Raw genomic sequence first — 22,434 nt, forward strand, 5'->3', positions numbered from 1 at the left:
AACTTGGCTTCCATCAGCCACCTCCACATTAATTAACAACTGATGTGCAAAAAGTCTTAAAATGAATAACACTTATAATTTGAATATTTTTTGAGAGAGGGTGGAAGATGAGGGAACCTACTGTACACTACACAATATTTTTGTTTTATGCTAGATTCAATAGTAGATTTCTAATTGGCATCTCCACTCATTAAAACTTTTAACAAGGGTCATTTTACCAATGGGACATTATTTAGCACTTCTATAATAATTGACAAGATTAGAGCATACAGGGAGGATTTCTCTTTCCACAGTTTCTGTGGATCAGCCAGACTCTTGGGTCCTCTCATGCTTTCTGTTCTTTAGCTCAGTCCACAGGTTTTCAACAGGATTTATGTCTGGAAACTGAAAGAGGAGGGGGAGTTTGTGTCTGGTGGACCATTTCTCAGATATTTGGCAATATACTTCAAATAATTATCCTGGTGAAAGTCCCAGAGATGACTCATTTTCAGTTGTGTGGGAAAGTCTGACAAATTTTTGCATAAAATGTATTTCAGATGTCTTATGGCACCATGGACTTTAGCAAAGTTCTCAGGATCTTTGGAAAAGAAACCGGTCCACAACATCACAGATCACTCAGCATACCTAACAGTGTCAGAAAACAAGCAAACAATACTAAGCTTTGACACAAAAACAGTATCACATATAAAAAAAACAAACAAAAAAACACCTTACACAAAGTGAAAGAAGGTGTTGGCAGCATCATGCTTTTCTTTCTTTTTCCTTCTTTTTCTTCAGTTGACACTAAGATAAGTCAAGGTGAATGTCAGCATCAGATATTTGCATTGAGATAAACTGAAAAATAACCAAGTAAAAAGGAAACTAATATTTCATATTGCTCAAGTCAGAGTTTAAAACTAATTTTGTTAACAACATGAAAAAAAATCAGTAAATGTGTATTTTCAGTTGAACTGATTGACAAGCTAATTTATATGTGGAGTATTTAAATGACATATTATGATTTCAATCACATCACAAACTTCTAAGAGTCATTGTATTCACTGTTTAATATTTTGTATAAACAATTGATGTCCCCATGATGACACTCATGATCCAAAATTGAGGTTGAGAGTATCTTTTTCTTCCCTTTACTGACCTTCTCACTTTGCTTAGTGACAAGATGCTTGGTTCTCATCCAGGTTTGTTCACCAATTTTCCAGTTGTTTAAAAGTTTAAATAACTGCTTTGACTGTAGACATGGGCAAGATTACCAGAGATGCCAATAAATGTGGAGGCAGCTACAAGTTTCTTGATAGTTGCTGGTCATTTACACTTCTTCTCCATTTTGAACTTTTGCCATTTTTCAGATATAAAAATAAGTCATCTCCTACAGTTGATAGTGTCAACTGTCATTTTGTAACCCTTTTGACATCACTTTGATAAAAAAAGATGTAATTCTATACTTCTGTAAGAAGATTCTGATAAGTATTATAAATCAGCAGGAAGTTTCTTGCTTATTGTTATTTGATCAGAGGTTATAATGTCTCACATGTGAAAGAGAAACACAATCAATGTCATATAACATCTTCAGAAAAATAAGATACAGTTAAAATATATGTTGGATACTTAAGCATTTGTAGGATTATTCATCTAAAAAATCTACATTCTTAAGATAAATAATTTCTGTAGGAAGCAATGAAAATTATAGGGAGCAATATGATCATCAAGGTACTTAATCTCCTATGAAAATCTAAAATGTTTTTAGACAGGGAGACAGGTATTTTCTATTTGACCTTCCATTCTCATTTACTTCTCCCTTGTGGCACCTGCAGCCTTCTACTCCTCTCTTGAGGATTACAATGTCTAGACAACATATTGTAGGAACCCTGGGCTGAAAGACACAATTCACCTCTATATCTTCTCTTTCTCCCCTCCTACGCCTCTACACAGCTGAAACAAGGTTCCAATTACAGAAAGTGACTGTGAGTAAATCTGTCTTTTTGGACCTAAAGAAGACTGTGATCATGTCAGAACCCTCCAGATGTCCAGGCAGCCACTCTAAACTCTGTCAGATGGCACATCCTTTCCCTGAAAGCCTCTATCGACTGTAGTGGGTGCTATACAAGTGTGCTCTCCCAGACAGGTTTAAATAGGACATAAGAGATAGACTGCATTAACAAAAGCAGCACAAAAGCTTTTGTTTTTTCATAGGATTCTATTTCTGTTTGTATTGCTGAGCAGGTTCACCCCAAACAAACCTCTAACTTGCCAGTTTCTGTTTGTCTCATTTGCTTTTCTTTTTGTCGAATCCAATTTTATTTCTCCCCCTTTCATTATATTTGCAGATTTTCAAAGATTAGATTTGGAAGGTAGAGTTGACAATAACAAACACACCATTTGGCAAACATGTTTGTACGCAAATGGAGTTTTGGAAGGCTGCCTGAATATATTAACAATAGGGAGAAGTAAAAATGCAATCTCAAAGTGTTGATGCATACGTAAGTTGTGGTAGGCATATAAAAAAAATACTAAACTACAAGTAAAATCACACACAAACACACATATAAGACAGGCCTGTAGTAGTATGTTGCCCTTTCTCTCCCTGTCCACCAATTACTGTTTCTTCTTTTTTCTAAGCTAGGCACACAGCCAACAGTGCAGCACTATTGCAGCTATGACTGCTAGAAGCCTGCAGGCTGAGTCTACACACATAGGGAATAGCTAATTTAGAGGTCAAACTAAAATGTGAATTCCTTAGTCTTCATTTTTTCCTGAAACATCACAAAACAACACACACAAAAAAGAAAATGTATGTATTAACTAAAATCCTTGTGGCATTAGGGTGGCTAGAAAGTTGAAATTAAAAATAAATTTTTGTGTTTAATTCTCCTGCAGTCTGAAGAGATGGGGTCAGTTAGACCTCACAATTTTTTTTACTCTGTACGGGGTCCGGCGGGGTCGCACAGAAAATGTGAAAAATTTATATTGAGTTCTTGTCATCAATTATCAATTGGATTAATGTTTCAACATCAAATGGGTCACACACATGACTTTGTCCTAACCATTCCTTGAGGCTCTGGTAGCCTCAAAAATGCTTCCCATTATTATTATTATTTTTTTTTTTACCAGTTTTTGCGTTCCTTTTGAAGACAGGCAGTTCCTTTGCTACCCGATGAAGATGTTAGTTATCTATCACATATAGCTTTTTGAAAGTAGCCCTAGAAGTTAGATTGTATAATAATAATAATAAATAATGAGAAAAAGAAGAAAACAAATGCAATATACTACAACAGATTGAAGCAAAATACAGTAAAAATTAATGTAAATACAGAGCATATAGTCCCAAACAGGTGAGTTTTGAGTCTTGGTTTGAAAAGAAGAGAGACAATTTTGCGGATGTTTCAGAGTAGAAAGTTCCAGAGTTTGGGGGCAGAACAAGTGAAAGAGATGTCTTAGAGCAGTTATTTGCAGTTGTGTTATACTCATACCAATTTCGAATGATGGATTGAAATGCTCCAGGCAATGTTCAAAACTTGCAAAGCATTTTATCACCTAACCCTGCTTTAAACTTCTTTATAGCGATATCCCTGACCTGTCTGGTATTTTACTTTGTCTTTGTGATTTTATTTTATTTTTTTTAACCAAAGTTATATAAAATACCCCAAAGACCTTCTAAGAATAGCTGCATTCATACTGTGTTCAAGTTTCATACCAGCAGAGATCTGCAACTGGTTGAAGCGGATTTTATTCAATGGTATACAAGTAAAATGGACAGAACTCAGTGTGGAATTTTGTAGTTTTATTTGCAAAAATAAATAAAAAATAAAAAATCCCAGGGCAATTATGCAGTCTTTTCAAAAGTACCCCTTACTTTGTGTGGGCCTGTTTTATAAAATACCAATATAATACATTAAAGTTTGTGGTCATAATGTGAAAAAATATAGAAAATAACAGGTATCAATATTTTTTTACAACACATTATAACATTCATAATTTTCAAATGAAATATTGTCTCCTCTCACTCATTGCAATAAACCAAAACAAGTTTGTTTAGAAAATTGGATCCTGCACAGTCACATGATCATATTCCAGCCTGAAATTGTTTATACTGGTTTATCTATCATAACATAAACCTAAACATTTTGAAGCTTGCACACTGTGCTATCCCATTTCTAGATGGAATAAGATGGATGAATGAGACCTGAAAGCTGTTTATGACCAGAAAATAATCAAAAACATACCTAAAGATGGGATCACTCCTTTGAAGATGTTTACCGTAATTCAATTTATTTATCCGTTTTTTTTAAAGTATTGCATAACATAAATATGATGAAGTTCAGCATTAAATTTTTTTTTGCATTCCATCTAAAATGGCAAGCACAACACATTTGTAAACAAGCAGCTCTTTCAAGACAAATGTGTGAAAGCCTAACTGAATAAGTCAATAAAAACCAAAGCAAGATGTAACTGTAGGTGGTAAGTGTAATCACTCTCCGTTTGTGTGCGTAGGAATTTATTTTTGGTGATTGCCTGCATGTCTTAACAGTGACAAGCTGAACTAACTGCACCAATACCCACACACAAATGGAGTGACAGGCTGCACCATAGAGTACCCAGAGGGTCTTCTTCCTGCACCAATTAAAGAAAAAGACAGTGCCAACTTTGCTCGTCCAACAACACACACATACACGCACACACCCCCACAAACACTAACACAGAGACCTCCAATAGATCTTCTTTCACTCAGTTGGGTCAATACTGCTATAAGAGAGATTATAAAAATCGGCCAACAACAAAGCAATGAAGCCCAACGGCGCAGTGCTGCACATTAACAAGTTGTCTAAAGCAGTGGGCCCTGGGTGTGCATTGATCTGGCAAATAAGACAGACACCCAAGTGTGCCAAACAGCTAGCCAAGCACTTCTCCATTGTCTAGTCAATGAGAACAGTCACCCTCTGAAATGTGGAAAATTCTACCAGTACAGGGTGCCACAGTAAGAGAATAAAGTCTATAATTTCTTCATCATGATTGTTCCCAAAGCTGTAAAATAAGTTTTTGTGAAGCTTGAATGATATTCTAAATTAAAGCCCAACTTCATCTTTTTTTCCCCACCTCTCTAATTAAAGCGCTCCTGATCTCACAACAAGGGAAGGACAAGGAGGAGAGGAACGAAGAGACGTGACCTTCTTGTGATGTTCTTTGGACAGCCTGAAAGGAAGTGGCTGACAAGTGTTGAAAAGGAAGTGAGAAAAGAAAAGAGTCACAAGAGAGGGAAAGTTGAGGAGTGACAGGAAGAAGAAGGTGAGAGGAGAGAGAGGGGGGGTGGGCCGAAAGGGAGATAGTTGAGAGGACGGAGAGTTTGCGGAGGTGGCAATCAGAGAGAGTGCGATGATAAAAAAGAACATTAAAGACGAAGAAAGAAATAAAAAGAGATTGTGGGCAGATTGTGGTTGCAAAAGAAATATCTCCCGAGGCAGCACTGTTTATAGCGGCAGTCGTTCGGATTGTTCAAAGAGCGCTGGACTGAATGCATCAGATGTCACTCTGCCCTACAAAACAGAGAAGGAAACACTTTTATGGGCACTGGATCAACCTAATATCTGTAACAATCAGGCTCATTGTGAGCAAGAGGAGGATGATGTGGGAGGAGGAGAAAGCTGATGAAGGCGAGGAGGTGAGGTGGAGGTGGTGGCTGGGGAAGGCTGCGGATGGAGGCCTGGCATCGGGCTCCTGGCTCAGTGAACTGGCTCTCTCTCACACATCCACATTGGAATGGATGGGATGCTCAGATGGCTGTTTAAACAGGTTAATTGGGCTAGCCTCCCGAGAGATCGGGACAGATGGATGGAACGATAGAATGAGAGAGGAGAGGAAGAGAGAGCAAAAGAGCAGCAAAGGGAGAGTGACGGAGCTCTGAGAGAACTGGAGGAGAGGAAAAAAACGAGGGTCGGAAGCAGCGACGGACAGAGAGAGACGAGTGTGGCCACTGATCACAGGCACCACAGGGAGTGTGCAGTCTAATCAGAGCAGTGTGGAGCTGTGCAGCGAGCTCGGCCCTCAGCAACAGACTACACAGAGCCAGGTCCGCTGTCCACCACTGATAGACTATGAAGGGGGAACAAATTTGTGATGGAAGGCTGTTTACTGCCATGTTAGGAGCCCATTGGGGAGTACGATTCACTGAAGCCAATCATAAAGAGGTGCTCATCTCTCAGTCCTTCCAAAAAACATTTAAAAAAGGATGGTGGCGGTCATCAGCTCTAACAGAAAAACATACTCCCAGTGTAGAAACAGACAAGCACAAAAACTACATTTGAACTACAAATAAATGCTTTCATTTACTTCACTCTAGTATTATAAATAATAACTCTAGTAGTTGTACATTGCAAAAAATCCAATTTTTGTTTTTCTTATTTCCTTTAATACATTAAATAATTTATTACATTTTTATCCACTAATCCACCTAATTGTCTCATGTTTATTGCTGGTACTGTTTGTAACTGTAATGCATTTTAATTTATTTTAAGGTTATTTCAGGACAGCAATGTTAGCTGTTGTTTGTTTTCTAATAAATATAACTATGAAAAAATTAAGACAAAGCATGAACCAGACACTAGGTTCTTTCAAACTTTGAATTATTTTCAACTACAAAGAACAAGAAACACATCAAAGCAAACTACACCACAAAAAAAATTATATGTTACACTTAGATTAAAGCTATTATTCAGTCAAATTTGTACACCTGCTTCAGAGCAATGTTTGAAGTCTGCTTGACTTCGATTATCAGACTGTTTTATGGTTTTAGTTTTTTTTTTCCATGTCCAAATACAATTGGAAGGTTCATAGAATTACAGGCTGCAGCAATGATTGTTAAATACTAAGCAACAACAAAATCTAAATGAGATTTTAGAACACATTGCTCTTTTCTTTACTCAGAGGCAAAAAAGGTTCTCTTAGCAAAAAATAAATTATATTAAAACAAGAACTTCTGAGGAAACACATCAGGCAAGGAAATAAATGCTCAATACGTGTGAAAATGAGAAAAACACTTTCCTCTTAAAAACATTAAATATATTCTGTGAACTCATCATATTCTGAATGTAATTATGAAACAAACCTCTACACCTCCGCAGCGTTGTTTGTACAATATGCTCAGTACTGCTGAGGCAGAGTGTACATCTTAAAGAAAACGCAGCGATGTCTGTGTCCTGAAAATGGATGGACCGCCATGTCTTATGTAAAATTAAATAGCTTTAGTCTGTGTTTTGTTTGGCTGAACATCAATACACTTTACTTCACCACTCCACTGTCAAAAAATCCAAAGTGTCAGCATAAAATATTAGAATCTTGGTCTGCTGTTTCTGCATTAAACTTTAACTCAGCCAAGAATTTGATACAAGAATGGACCCAAGGCAAACATAATTTATTTGTTGTGTGGATGCCCAGAGTAAATGTTGAGTCATGCAAACATATACAGAAGCGATAAAACTTCACAAAGTATTTGTTTATTGTAAATATACCAGTAATCAAAATAACATCTCTATAAAGTGGAAAAGAATTGTGATATTTAGACTGTTGTTTTTAATGTGCTTTGTGGTTACATCTCAGAATAAGTGTGATTATTGTTTTAATTAAGAGTTATTCACTTTAAATAGTGCTGGACACTTTAATTTGCAAGGATTAAGTGATATCAAAAAAGTTAGCAGGAGTTCTGCCATTACCCTAATTAAGATGAGTCTACAAGTCACACTTAGTGGGTGAGGAGAAAACTCATCTAAAGTTAATCACGAGGCTCCCCTGACCCATTTAGCCTTTTAGAAACTAATGTGAGGTTTGTTGGCTCATCAAGGGTCTCCTTCCCTGAGTTGTGGAAGTTTAGTTTAGTAATTAAATGAGTTTAACTGGTGGATTTTTACATTGAAAATTTATTTTGTACCACAAATTTATGCTTAAATATTTTATTTATGTTTTTTTTTGTCCATCTAAAGGACCATGAATTTTCTTTGAGGAGCATCTTGCATTTAGGTATGAAATGGATTGAGACACTCTTTGATTGGCTATGCTTTGATCTAATACCATTTCACTGTAGTTCAGGTTGTATGTTTAGAGTTGCTTCCTTCCTTGACCCTTTATAGTCTTTTACAGCCTCTGATTTCTGATTGCTGCCAGGATTGCCCTGTATCTAGTTTAAGCATTTTACCTGTCAGCCCTGGCCAGATTACATGTCCATACTGACAAAAGAAATCCCTCAGCATAATGTTTTACTGTTAGTATGGCATGTTCAGGATGTCACATATTATATTTTGTATGCCAAAACGTTCCCCTTTTGGCTCACCTGACCCTGGCACCTTTTTCCACAAGTTTGCTGCGTCTATTTTCTGGGTTGTTGCAAACTTTCAATAGGACTTTTATAGCTTTCTATCAATAATGGCTTTCTTTTTGCCATTCTTTTATAAAGGTCAAACTTGTGGGACTGTAAACAGATTCTCCCATCTGAGCTGCAGATCTTCTCAAGTCCTCCAGAGTTGCCATAAGCCTCTCACCTCCCTGCTTGGCTTGTCAGTTTAGGTACAGTTCAGCTACACTATTTTCACTTTCAGTTGATGGGTTGAATATGGTTTTTGTGAGAAGCAATATTCTCACTAAGAAAAAAATGAGGCTGGTTGATTCGCTTTAATCTTCGGAAAAGTTCAAGGGGTGTAAACACTTTAGCAGTGCACTTTCATACTGAAATCATATTTGCCTCCATGTTTTTTTAACATCCCATTTCCTTTCTTCAAGTTCAAACGGACTGCCAAAGGATAGACATAAGAAAAGTATGGCTGACACAAAGTTAAAGAGAGTGCAAGGAAAAATCCAAAAGGAACTGAAGAGTTTCTTTTAGTGGTTATTAAGTAAGAAGGCTGAGAAAGAAAAATAGATCTGGCTGCATAAAACCACTCCCAGAGAGAGAAAAGTCACTGTTGTGAAAAAAAAGAATCTTAAGTTTCTTTGCAGTAGTCATGTCTTCTATACTGGATGTCGAGTGAAGTTGTGAAGAAGCATCCAAATGCACACAGACACATAGTTAACACAGCCAAAAGCTATTTACACAGCAAACCACAACCTATTTCCTTACACTCTTTCCCTCACATCAGACATTTGGCCTTTTACCCTTCCATTCTGTGGTTGTGGTTCAGTGCGTTTTCTGGATCAATAACCTACAAATTCAATGATGGATTTGATACATACAGTATAGATTACAGTTCCCTAGAGCCTTGGCCCAGATTCTGTATCACTGTGTACTACTGCAACACCTAAAGCCCTGCAGCAAGAGATCTGATACAGTCTGACCACGAGGACTGAGCTCAGCAGGAGGAGGAGGATTGCGGCAGGCAGAGTTGAGAATGTGTATGTTTGTGTAAAAAGGCCTGGCGTCTGCAAGACTGTTCATGGCTTACAAGAATGAAAGATGATGTTAAATGAGGCTGGGGGTAGGGAGACAGACCAATGAGGGCTTGTGACTGTCTTGCTGTTGGGATTCTACGACTTGCCTTTCTGTTTTTTTTGTTGTTTTTTTTATGGTGAATAAATACAAAACTCATGCAGCCATTTTTGGATGGAAACATATTCTACCAGAAACTAGAGGTCTGTTAATGCCTTATAAATATGTCTGACTCATCACTAAACCAATGTTCACTTTGCCTAATACCTACATTTTTGAAGTATTTTTAATCAGGAAAAAAAAAATAAAAATTCTCCACCACTGCTAATGTTTTCTACGGGTTCTATATACATAGTAGGGATGACATGTTTGCTTACCACTGAATAGTTATGCTTTACAAGACTTTGCACCAATTTGTGAAATGCAAATATATCTACAAACGATTTGTTTGATCATCTGCCAGCAAGATTGATTAAACTCAACATCTTAGCTTTTTGATTTTTTTTTTTTGCCTGCATCATTTCCTTTCACTGAAATGTAACATTACATTTTAGAACCCCTTCTCTCAGCCTGTAGAATTGCTCATCCTAATAAAAAAAAAGTGAACAGGTTTGTTTTGCAAAGCTTTTTTAAGAAAAATTCAATTTTTATTTGCCCACTACATGTGCTGAGTCTAGATTTCAAAACATGATCATAAAACTGAAAGATTACATATTTAATTTAGCTTCTCAGACTCAGCTCTGTTAGGGATAGAATGATGCTTGTCTAGTTGTGGAGAGCATGAATTATTTGCCAAAACACATCTTAAGATTTTATGTTGATGTTTCTGTAGCCTATAGAGACATTCAGTCTTTTGTTGAAGTTTAATGCCGTTCATTTACATCTTTATGCCGATGATATGCAGCTTTATGTTTCTGTTTAGCCAGTAGAAGATCCCCATCATGAGGTTCAGAGGGTTTTTCAAGCATTGAATGTCATTCAACTTTCCTCTCCTAAATTTCAAAAAGATGGAGACATTTAATATGTTCTTTGATGTTTATTTAATTATGTGTTAAAGTAGAAAAAAATTTTGATTTTTTTTAGGCAACTTATTAAAAGCATTTTACGTATTTCATTTAAAAACATTGACATAATTCTTTCAATACATTAAACAGTTTACATCCTAACAGGAACTACTTCCTCAAAATGTCTTTCCTCTCTACCTCCCATAGAAGAGTTAAATTATTAAAATAAATTTATATAATTTTCTGTGTGTATTTAGTATTTAGAAGATGTGAAATAAATTTAAAAATTACCTATGAAGGAAGCTAAAGGAAAGTTTATCTATATAGGAGGAAGAGTTTGATAGACACAAACATTTTCAGTATGTTTATGAATAACTGAACTAAATAATCACGCAAATCAACAAACTGCATGCCTGCTTTTTTACCCCCCCCCCAACCCTCCAAAAAAAATGAAGGCTGTTTTTTCCACCTTACACGTCAGCATTTCGGAACCTGATCTCACAACGACCATTTAAAGGTCACTTTTGTAGCTTAACATAAAAAGAAATTTACTCTTTTTTTAATTAGTTTTATCTTCCTCTCCTTGCTCCTTTCTTTTTTGGGTTTTGCCCCCCCATATACAAGAAAGGATGGAAATTAAATTAAAATCAAGTGCATCAAGTATAATATTGCAGTGTTTTACAAACCTAGTCATAATGGCAGCTTATCCTGATCTGACTGTGATTTTGCACATATGATCCACTGAAATCAATTATCTTAACAGTTTACCAACTGGCCCTTTGGCATGAACTAATCTTACATTCCTAATCTAAGAGCACACATTTTCAATTTAAAAGCAAGATTCCTTATGTATTTAAGTGTCCTCTGTCCAAGACCAAGTATTACATTCATGCTGAATAATATCTGTTATAAAGTCTTTCAATCTCAGTGCAGAAACAGAAGTTTGGGACAATGTGAATCATAGTTGTGAACAAGCAGAATTTTGAAAAAAGTGAAAGCAGTATTTTGAGAATTTATTGATATAAATCCTGCTCTTATGTTGAATATTTGTTCTTGGATTCTGAAAGTAGGATTCTTCCATGCAATCTGGTTACTTAAAAGTCAGAATCTGGACTTGTTTTTCATCCTTTCGAAACTGAGATATGTCAGCATACTCTATATGATCTCTTACCCAGCCTCAGTTCACAACCCCAAACCTTACATCACTCTATGTGCTTTGTCAGAGAAGACAGGAGAACAAATGCAGATGTGCCAGAGAAAAAAAAATACATCGTAGTACATAAAAAACAAAGAATTTAACAGCTTTTATTCTAGCATTTGCCTGCAAGCATCAAATATACTTGTAAAAAAAAAAAGAAATCATTTTCATATTGTTTTCTCAACCAAGAAAGCAAACAGCACAAAATTGCTTTCTTCAACTGCTGGAGGAAATACAGGCTGTATTTCTCAAATCTAATCAACATCTCTCCATCAAAACTTTAACAAAAGCTTCTATTTTCCAATTTTAGAGGTCAGAGCATAGACCAGAGCTCTCCCTCTAGCCTTTAAACCGTAGAAAAAAAGTAGATGTAATTACACATTCTGAGTGGAGGATAAGAAAACTGGTTTTCAGTAGTATGGGTATTTATTACTTCTTTTTTTCTTTTGAAAGACAGCAATCAGACTACAATCCCAGAAAACTACAAGCTGTTAGTGAAACTGGCAATTAATGCATCTGATGTCTCAGAAGGTTGCTAAACTACATGTAAATGGCTAAATAAGTGGTGCAACTCCAAGGAAAATACGAAGGCCAGGCATGTACAGAAGTGAGAATTTTTTGTTGCCTGTCATTTTGACTGATGGGGTAAAACAAATCTGTTGTGATCTATTTACCTGTTTTTTGATGATAATAAACAAACATTCCATTACATTTATTTTCATGCATTTTATTTAACATTTAAGCTGAACAGGTATTTCACAACATCCAGAAGATTGATGGTTGATGTGAGTTATGTCTTCTATTGAGGTGACATAGAAATTTGTCTCTGCAATAGAAGAAATAAAAAAAATGGACAGACAAAATTATCATGGATATCTCTTAATATTGAATAGAATGGAATAAAATAGAAAATAAACCCTCTTTATTATCCTGCAAAGGGGAAATTCAGGTGTAACAGCAGTAGCACATATATAGGGTAACACAAAAAGTTGTTTAAGTATTAAAATCCTGCGGCAGTGGCTAGGTTGCAATGGTTTGGAACCGTAGTGGCAACAGACACGCTCCAAAGCCTCCTGTCTATAGTTGTTCAATGAGCTGTCAGCTCCTGAATTGCAAGATTCATTTAGTTTGGTGTCTAGATCTGAGATGATACTCAGATGCTCTGAAGGGAAGAGTTATTTGATTGATTTAGAAACCTTTGCAATGCACGCCATACATAATGATGAACATGTCTGCAGAACTCCATGAGTGAGTGCGATGCCACAGAACTTGGTGTCTTGAAAGGCCTTGTAGAATTTTTTTCTCCACCTTAGCAGGCCCATTTATTAAGTCTTTCAGGCTGGCCACAGTCATGCTCACAATGGAGGAGATGTTGTCATCTTCTCTTTGGAAGATAAAGTTCATGTGGTTCACAATGTCCAATCGTCACTCAACGAATGAGTGAGACCAGTTACTGTTTAAGTTTGAAAGTGTTTTTGATGCACTTAGCTACCAGACAGTTTTTCACAGCTTCCTCCTCCCCCAACTCCTACTAATAGATAACCAATTACTTCATCAACTTGTTAGTATATCCATTCAGATTGTGAGAAAATGAGGAATTTGTCTTGAGAAATGCATACAAACAGAACACTCGACAATGAAGTCTTAAGTGTCTGCAGACAGTGTGTACAGAGTTTGTGCAGCTTGCAGAATACACACTGTATGCCGTGAGAGCCTCACCTCTTCTAAACAGATGATCAAGCAATCACATACATTTCAGAGAAAGACATTGTTGCAAGCAATGTCATTTTTTAATGTATGCTGGGATAACCTTGAGTGCAGCTATTTATTCTTTAATCCAGCAGGTTAAAAGTGTGGAGCACTTTCCCAAATTGGCCATGTGTTGCATGTGCCGCATGCCAACAGAAACAGCCTCAAAAATATGTGTGTAGATGTCTGTGTTTGTGTGTGTAAACGTGTTTGGGTGGGAAATAAAGAGGTAAATATGTACACAAATGTCAGTGTACATTAAATACGTGTGTGCTGATGGTGGGGTGTGTGTGGGGGTGTGTATGTGTAAGGAAAAATAAATGAGCACTGCTAGCAGGTTCCTTTAACAAGTCTTGTTAATGAGAAGATATTTGAGAATTTTTTGGCTAAGAAGAGAAACCAGAGGCTGTAATCATCTGCTCAAACTGGAAGACACCATGCAGGCTGCAAAAAGTCAAAGGACTGTACAATTAGACCACACCATCTGCAAAAGAAGATGTAATGGAGTTGAAAACAAGCCAAAGAACCCATACAGTCATGGGATAAAGACAATTTCAATAACTACCAAGACAGCCAAATGCAACTGATTAAATAATAATCTGCAAATGTGATCACCTCTATGAAAGCAAATACAGTATTTGAGGGAGTCTTTACACAGTGCTAAGGAGGATGCAAAAATGCAATAATTTGTGTCAATACTAAACAAGTATTGACTGAATGGAAAGGAAAATGTTAACTTGTCAGAAATCTGTTTGAAATATCCTATTTTAGTTGACCAATCTTTACAAGGTGAACTAATGCAAGCTAATTGTGGAAATAGACTTGGTGTTTTCTATGGACCTATGCCCACTGCAAAAGCTAAGTTTGCACTAAAATAAATACATTTGTGGCTTTCTGAAGTCAGAAGGGCCTTAGGCAAACATGCCTTAGTGATGTGCAACATTGTAGCAAAGTCAAAGCTTGCCAAAGGCAGGTTGTCCCCAAAGGGTGTATGACAGATTCATTTCTCATAGTTAAAATGATTTAAAGAAATGACAATAATGTCATATTTTACTGGCAATTTGTAAATCCAACAAACATGATTATTCCAACATCTTAATCTGTCAAAGTTTTATTAATTTTTTTTTAACTGAAAATGTGTGAGCTGTAGTTCTGTTGATGAGTGCCAAGCAATGACTTTGTGTATGTGTACATGGAAATGTGCAGTTGTGCTAAGCTTCCCCACAGTTGACTCACCTGACCCTAGTTTAGTGAGCAAAAGCCAACTGGCTCCTTATGAGGCTTAGAAAAATCACAAACCTAGTCCAGGGGTTTAAAAATGCCACACTATCTTTGCTGTGTAGCATTACCATGATTCATCTCCACAAAACTGCAAAAGCTTGTGGTAATCCATTTAGCTAATCCCTTCACGCTTTGGGCAAACAACGATAGGGAGTGAAGGGGTGGTTCTGTCTCCCTGGGGGAAAATGGTAACAGTGTGGGTCAGATATGGTCAAACTGAACAATTATTTATTTATTTTTTCTTTTTTTGGTTTTTGAAACAAATTGTAATTTACATAAGTAACATATATGATTAAATAAAACTAAAATTATTGCAATTGTACAGAAATTTGGTCTGGTTACTACATGGGCCATTATAAAGTGTTTATATATTTGTCAGTCTTAAATAACCAACAATAAAACCATGTTGTATGTTATGAAATTATTAAACAAAGCTTTGAATATTTTCACCATTGTCTTAATTGCTGACTTTACATTCAATTAACAATAAGCCATTAGAAGAATACCTCCAGACCTGGAATTGGTGCATATAGATGTTGCTACAATAATTGCATTTTGATACATTATGCAGCTAGACAAAACATTAAATACTTTAACAAATAGTCAGATAAAGTGAGGTAAAGAGAAGAATGAATCGTCAACAACCTTAAGGTAAAAGCGTCTAAGGCTTGCAGCAAAGATGTCTAGGTGAGTAAAACCAAATTTATTCCACAATTTTAATATGCTGACACATTTAAGGGAATCATTTGCTTATTGGGTCCTGCCATTCAACGCATGGAAGGCACCTGTTATTCTACCATCAACTGAATATCTCTTTATTATTGGGGCCTGCCATGGCAATGCATACGGAGAGCAGTTCAATGCATTACAATGCATGGAAGGCACCTATTATTCTACACCTCAAAACTGCTGCTTCCTTTCCCCAATAATGTAGCTAATACCACTGCGTGCCACCTCGCATATATCAAAACGTGCAGCTTTTTTTTTCTTCTGGTAACGAGCTGCCACAAAGTAAAAATCTGATTTTTACTTCTGTGTTAAATGTCCGTCTTGTATTTCCCACCAATGGCAAAAAAAAAAAAAGAGAAAACATTTTCACTTTTTGGCAAAATTCACCAACTGCACAATTCTACTTAAGTAGTAAGTAGTATAACATAAGTAGTATTTCAAAAGAGCAAAAGACATCTTCTATTTTTTGAACAATAGCAATCTGTTGCTGAAAGATGAGCGCGTTTTCTTACCCATAGGCATAGCTTCATCTTTCGTATCAGAAAAATACTGCACTCCAATCTGTGCTGTTTCTTGGTTGCAGAAGTTCACCTGGCTTTTTCTATTTATAAACATAGGATGCCACCAGTAGAGCAAATTTACAGCCAAACTGACATCTTAAGGGAATATGGCCTACACAGATGGCTACAAGATCCCCTCATTAGTATCAGAGGGTGATCTTCTCCCTGACAAGTAAGTCTTCACCATACCATTATCACAAAATAATAAGCATATATATCCCCTAATGGCTAAATATAAGTAACTGTAGTCCCAAGAGATTTTGTACACAAACCATATACAGGGAGAAATGTCTAGAGCCTTTTAAAGTTTTGTTCCAGTGTGGGCGTGAGGAATATACAAAGTAAACAAAAGACTTTAAAAGAGGAAATGATGGCTGAACAGTGTTTGATGAGAGCTCTTAGCCTGTAGCTATAGCACATTAGGCACAGATGAACTGCAGCCAGCTCCCACACTGTTAATGTGCAACACATTACAACTGCACAATGAGTTATGATTGCCATTAGAAAAGCAAAGGATTTAGACTTCACAGCTGGATTTAAAGAGCTGTCACTGCTGTGCCCTGTCCTTCTCCCACTACCCGCACCTACTGCATAAAACACTATGCTGACCATCATTCCACCGGACTCACCTTGCCGAGAGTTTTTATAACCATTCAGAAATCATTTCCACTTTTGCAAATGCTCATGCATTTCCGATTTTATCATTAACTCTATAGCCTTCTAATAGTCATTTGAATTTAGAAGAAGTCTTCTCCATCATGACATGAATGTGTATGTATTAAAAAACAATACAGGTGCATCTCGACTAATTTATTGTCACTTAATCTATTGAAACTCCAATTATATAGATTAATATACACAGAAAGGCATTTTTCAAGCATTTATTTCTATTATATATTTCCTGGTTGACGGCTCCACTAACTTTGGTCCTGATAACACCCAGTGTCACTAGCAGGTGACATGACTCCCCAAATCATCGCTGTGTATCTTACTCAAACAACTATAATTCTGTGTCTCTCTTCCTCTACTTTGTAAAACCTTGACTTTAAAATGAAAAGTAAAATTTACTACACTGAGCAACAGACCCAGTTACACTTTAACTCAGCTAAAAATATTTGTAACAATATTTCCGATGCCAAAGTGCGATAACCCAAGGGATAAGATAGCTGTAGTTCATGTCCTTGATACAGAAGCCTGTCCTCTTTGATGTAACCGAAAGGTCAGTTTATTTCGGTATGATAAGTGAAGTATTTACACTCATGAAAATGAATTACAACAGATTGCTGTATTTTCATTTTGAAATTAAACTGTATTCTTTGAATGGGCTATTCTTGTTTTCCATTTTGCTTTGGCACCTTTTTCCTTCCATTGTTTTCCTTCCATCTAATTTTAAGTTAGGTTTAAATCTTGGTTTCAGACCTTCTTTAACAGCCAACCTCATCTCGATGGCTTTTTGTGGTCTACCCTCCTTGTAGAAGGTGTAAGTTGGACAACAGCTAGGTGAGCAGTCTTTCCCATGATTGCTTATGGCTATAGTAATACTCAAATTTGATAAGAAACAGAATTTGTGGATTTATCTGTAAGCCATAATAATCACAATTAATTAAAAAACATTCCGGAACATATAAATTTGTCTGTATTTAATCTATCTGTAAGACCGAACTGAATTACTGCAATAAATGAACATTTTAATTATACTCTAATTCGCTGAACATCACCTGTGCACAGCAAAGATGTCTGTTTAAATAAGATGTTTATCACTTTAGTCTGTTTTGATTGTGACTTTGTGAACTCATGAACCTTACATTATTTTTTTTCCTATTCTTAGGGTTATTAAGTTCCTGTATCCAGCCTAATAATTGTGCTGTGCACAATTTCTGACTAGCTATATGAGCAATATTTTGGAGGAGAAGAAGGAAAAAAAAGAAGTGGAAATGGGCAGAATCACAAATGAAGCATCCTCTCTTCCGATCACTCTGTCTTTCTCGCCCACATGAGCTATATCTCCCTCTGGGGCCAGGACTCTAACTGTGAAATGAATGAGAGGCAAAGCGTGGGTAGACGCTAACACTAAGATAATGACGCCGTTTTGTCAGCCCTGGCCCGGAGCTCCATCTTTGTTGATAGCGGAGACATGGGAAGATAGCACGACAGAAGAGAAATGCCTTGCTTTTAAACTAACAGTACCGCATTTCTCAAACACACAGGCATTTGTCATAGAAAGGACAATCTGAGTCAGATGTTTGACTTGCACAAAAACAAAAAACAGGACACAAAAACTATGTTCTGTTGAAAGTGTCAGTGTTCAAAAAGCAGAAAATCTTCTCAACATCTATGCCAGTCTCAGTGGGTAACCGAAGCAGATACTGTAAATAAAAAAAGTTTCTCTCTTAAACAATATGATTGGAGGTATTTGAACCAGTGAACAGATTTGATCTTTTCTACCATGACAAAAAATGAAAACCAAATTTTGTTATTATGTTGTGATGTGAACTGTGAAAGGCTAACCAAAGGAATCCATCAAAGCAACGATTGAAACTCATTATCGCTGCTGTTTTACATCAGAAAAACAAACAAACACACTGCAAATATTAAATGTGTTCTCCACGGGTTAGCCTAAGCCTCATTTATTTTGAGCCCTGCTGGAACATGATTTGTGTCTGCAAAAACCCATGCTGTGCATCCGATACCAAGCACCGCTTAGTTACGACTAAACCGGTGGTGACAACTGTTAATAGCACAGTCACGCAACCATCAGGAAGGGTGTGTGCAGCAAAATGTATTTATTTTTTGAATAAACAGGATGAAAAAAATTATGAAGTGCAAGACTTTGAAAACAGGTAATTAGATCTGTGACAGCTGAGGACATTATTATTGTCAGCAGGGATGGAAAAGTCTGCATCGCATTAGACAAAAGCACATGTCTGACTGGCATATATCATACTCAATGACTGAGTTACAGATTTCACATCAGGCAAACTACGCATCAGCAGTTGGCATTATTATTCATGTTAGAAAAATGATGCTGCAGAGAAATGGGGAGAAAGTTTATTATTTGATCAATCACAAAATTTCGGGCACACTCTCGCTGAGTGTTTAGGTCTTCTTTCTGTCACGACTGATTGCCATCTGAATAAAAACACAGTGAAAGACAAAAGTCCTGTCAGAGCTTCATTAGCCTCCTCATTAGGAAGCTGTCACATTTATGCCAACATTCTTTACTACTGACCATTTGAGTCAAAGCTTAAGATCTATCATTATTAGTTCTCTTACATTTTCCCTGGTTGGTTTGGATCCAGTGACCCAACACTTAGACAGCATTTAGCATCTGTTACAAAATACTATTAACTTTGAAATGTTGTAATAGTGGAAAATCATCTCTCCTGTTGTTACATTTTTTATTCATTTTGCAGTCACTTGAAATTATAAGTGATTTGAAAAGCAGCATTTTCTATCTGCTTGGGAATTGCCTTCACCCAAAACCTTAAAAACAAAGTCTCAACACAGCATGCTATAAAAATTGCCATTTAATTGTATTTAAGATGCTGGTAGGAAAATGCTGTTAAAATACTGAATTGACATGGATGACTCATCATAATTGATCCAGTAAGAAAGGCCAACTTAGGTATGATATATGAGGAAAACCCAGATGAGAAAATATCGATGGGTTAATTTGTGAAAACCTGTCATCAGCTTCTCTGCCAAGGAAATTGTGTATTCCATTGCACTGTGGTTAGTACTGTATGTATTACTTACATAGTATGTTTCCTTTAAATTATTGTTTCAAAAGTAAAATTTGTTCCAAAAAATGTACTGTAGGTGTATTTTCTGTTACATTGTAAATTTAAAAATCCTAATGCCAAATTTTGCAAAGTCAAACAAAAAATCTCGTCAGATTTGTTTAATATAGTCCGTTAAAAATGATGCAATTTTTTATTTAACAGATCACAATGTTAGCTTTGGTATCAAACCCTTCTATGGTGTAAAAAAAGGGGTGCAAGGATTAGCAAGATTTAGTCGCAGTCTCATTAAAATATGTATATGGCAGAATATCCAGTTGTGTCTTTAAGTCTTTCAATTACATATTTTTTGTTCCTATTTCTGATCCCGGAGGATTCTTTCATATAAATCACTGATGAAAAATCTAATTTAAGATGGACACAGCTAATATGCAAGACATGAACACTGCAGAGATGTAGAAAAAAAAAAAACATTAAAAAAAGTGAAGAAGTGCTGCAGTTGACAGGAGGAGATGTGTGGTCCATGAATCGGTGAGTGTGTGGGGAGTGTAATCAAAGGGAGGGAGAGGTGCATCATTATTCAGAGTAAGAAGCTGGCAGGGGGATGCTGAGAGGTAAACCAGATGATGGAAGAGCATATGATTCCCTTACTGAGTCTCTTGCTGTCCCTACGTCCACCCCAGTTAAATCCTGAATTTGGAGCTGTGAGACGAGGAGCGCACAGCGGCAGGCGCAGTGCTACCCATCACTATCGCTATGGGGAACATAGTGCTGCATTTATTCTTAAATCAGAACATGGCAGGGGGTTGAGTGAGTTCACCAGCTCATGTATCTGTATTTGATATTGTGCATAAAGTACAGTGAATGAAAAATGATACACAGCAGCATAGCATCCTATCTAATAAAGATATTTTGTGTTCTCAGATTTTAATGAATACAGTAGTCAGAAAACAGGTTAAAACAAATCTATCCTATTTATTGAACTTAAGACGTGTCTCATTCTTGAATATTGTCTTTTCAGAGATTAAAAGAGTTTGCACTGGTTGAACATGCAATAACATTGTGAGCACAGACAGGTGATTGTCATTTCAGCATATCACATGATAGTGAGTGGAATATATTGGCAGGAAGTGGACAATTGTCCTGAAGATCAATCTAATGAACAATGGGAGTACCAGCATTTGAAGAAATTTGGAAAGGGTTGTTGACAGGGTCAGAACATCTCAAAAACATTTGCTTTTCTTTGGTGTTCCTGATCTTCAGGAGCCAGTATCTGTATAGGCTCTAAGTCAACATGCCTCACACTGACTGCTGTTCACCATCAACAGAATTAAGAATAGGTATCAAGAATCAAGAATATGAAATGGACAAAAAAAAGAAAGAAAGTGTATCCAATTTTCTTTTACATTTCATCCTAAAACTATGCAATCGAGGCAAGATGGGAGAGGAAGTGTGATGCTTTGGACAAAATTCCAGCAGTAAATCTCTTGTCCTCCCATCAATGTGGATGTTACTTTAATGTCGCCACCTGCCTACAAGTTTTTGCAAAAATGTGGTAATGTAAAGACTGACTGGTGTATGCTTCAAATTTTGTCTACTTTAATTTTCTGTTACATATTTTTCTAATAAACTCTGCTTTTAATGCCATTTCAATCTGGAGAGACTCAGACGGAGATAAGAAGACAATTAGAAGAGTTTATTGGCAAACAGAATTTAAAGTCTTTGGCGCTCGGGCCCCGGCTGGGGATAACGGTTATTGCAGCGTTAGCGATAGGCTTCAGATGAGCATCCCCGATGCTGTTAGGAACGTCATCCCCCAGGGCCCGGCACTGGTGGTGGAGGTTGAAAAAGGGTGCGGGCCTCAGGACCGGGCGAATGGAGGAAAAGGGGTGGTGGTGGGTTGAGCTCGGCTGGAGAGCGAAGGACACCATGAATGAAGGTCCTTATCAGCTGGGACTTGGTCGATGATTGGACGTGACGTGGCTTGATCCGGCGTTGATAGGTCGACGATTGTGGGCAGGTCGCTTCAATTAACGGGTCCCGGTGGGGATAAAAGAGTCTTCCAGTTTGAATTTGCGCCTAGGCTTCATTTGTTGCCCCAACTTTAGAATTTTCAGTGAAGGTAACATCATATGTCCACCTTGATCCACTCCAACTACTAAAAAAAGATGAACTACTATTAATAAAGCGTCCATATTTATAAAGCCTTCTGTTAACTCTAAACATGCAGTTAACTATGCAACAGTTTTGAAATACTAACATGTTGTTTAGAGTATTTTGCCCTAAAAAGGCATTTTCTTTTTTATTTTACTTTCAAACAGCTCAAAAAATTTCATTCTATCTCTATTGAATATAGAATATTCAATGTTGAACAAATATTGAATATTTGTCTGTACTACGACTCATTAACAAACAAGGCTATGTGAAAACACTTGTAAAATTATAATTAAATTACTCAGAAATCATTTAAAGACACTATAAAAATAGATGCTATAATTTTCATTATGGGTTTTCTACTCCCTGTGTTACCCTTTTCTCATTGTGTACTCCAGTTTGTACATATTTCACTCAGAATATTGCTCGTCACTCTGATTCATAATAAAGGGTTAATATGTCTAAAACAAATGCTGTAAATTTAAGTTAAAGTTAGATTTTCAATATTTGTGCCAATAAACTCTGGATAGTTGGAAAAAAAACAATACAAAGAAATCAACAAGGGATAACTCAAGACTTCTGTGATGCACTGTACATCTAGATTTGTGAACCTGGT

The 22,434-nt window shown here is 36.6% G+C and overlaps 1 protein-coding gene across 2 annotated transcripts in view; it reads right to left on the bottom strand.

The window, feature by feature from the left end:
* Positions 1 to 22,434, bottom strand: part of LOC102216698 (cadherin-4-like) — a 264,176-nt gene that overhangs the window by 77,385 nt on the left and 164,357 nt on the right. The gene's annotated exons all lie outside the window — the stretch shown is intronic.

Source organism: Xiphophorus maculatus, chromosome 1 (assembly GCF_002775205.1).
Source record: "Xiphophorus maculatus strain JP 163 A chromosome 1, X_maculatus-5.0-male, whole genome shotgun sequence".
In the NCBI taxonomy this organism is placed as follows: Eukaryota; Metazoa; Chordata; class Actinopteri; order Cyprinodontiformes; family Poeciliidae; genus Xiphophorus; species Xiphophorus maculatus.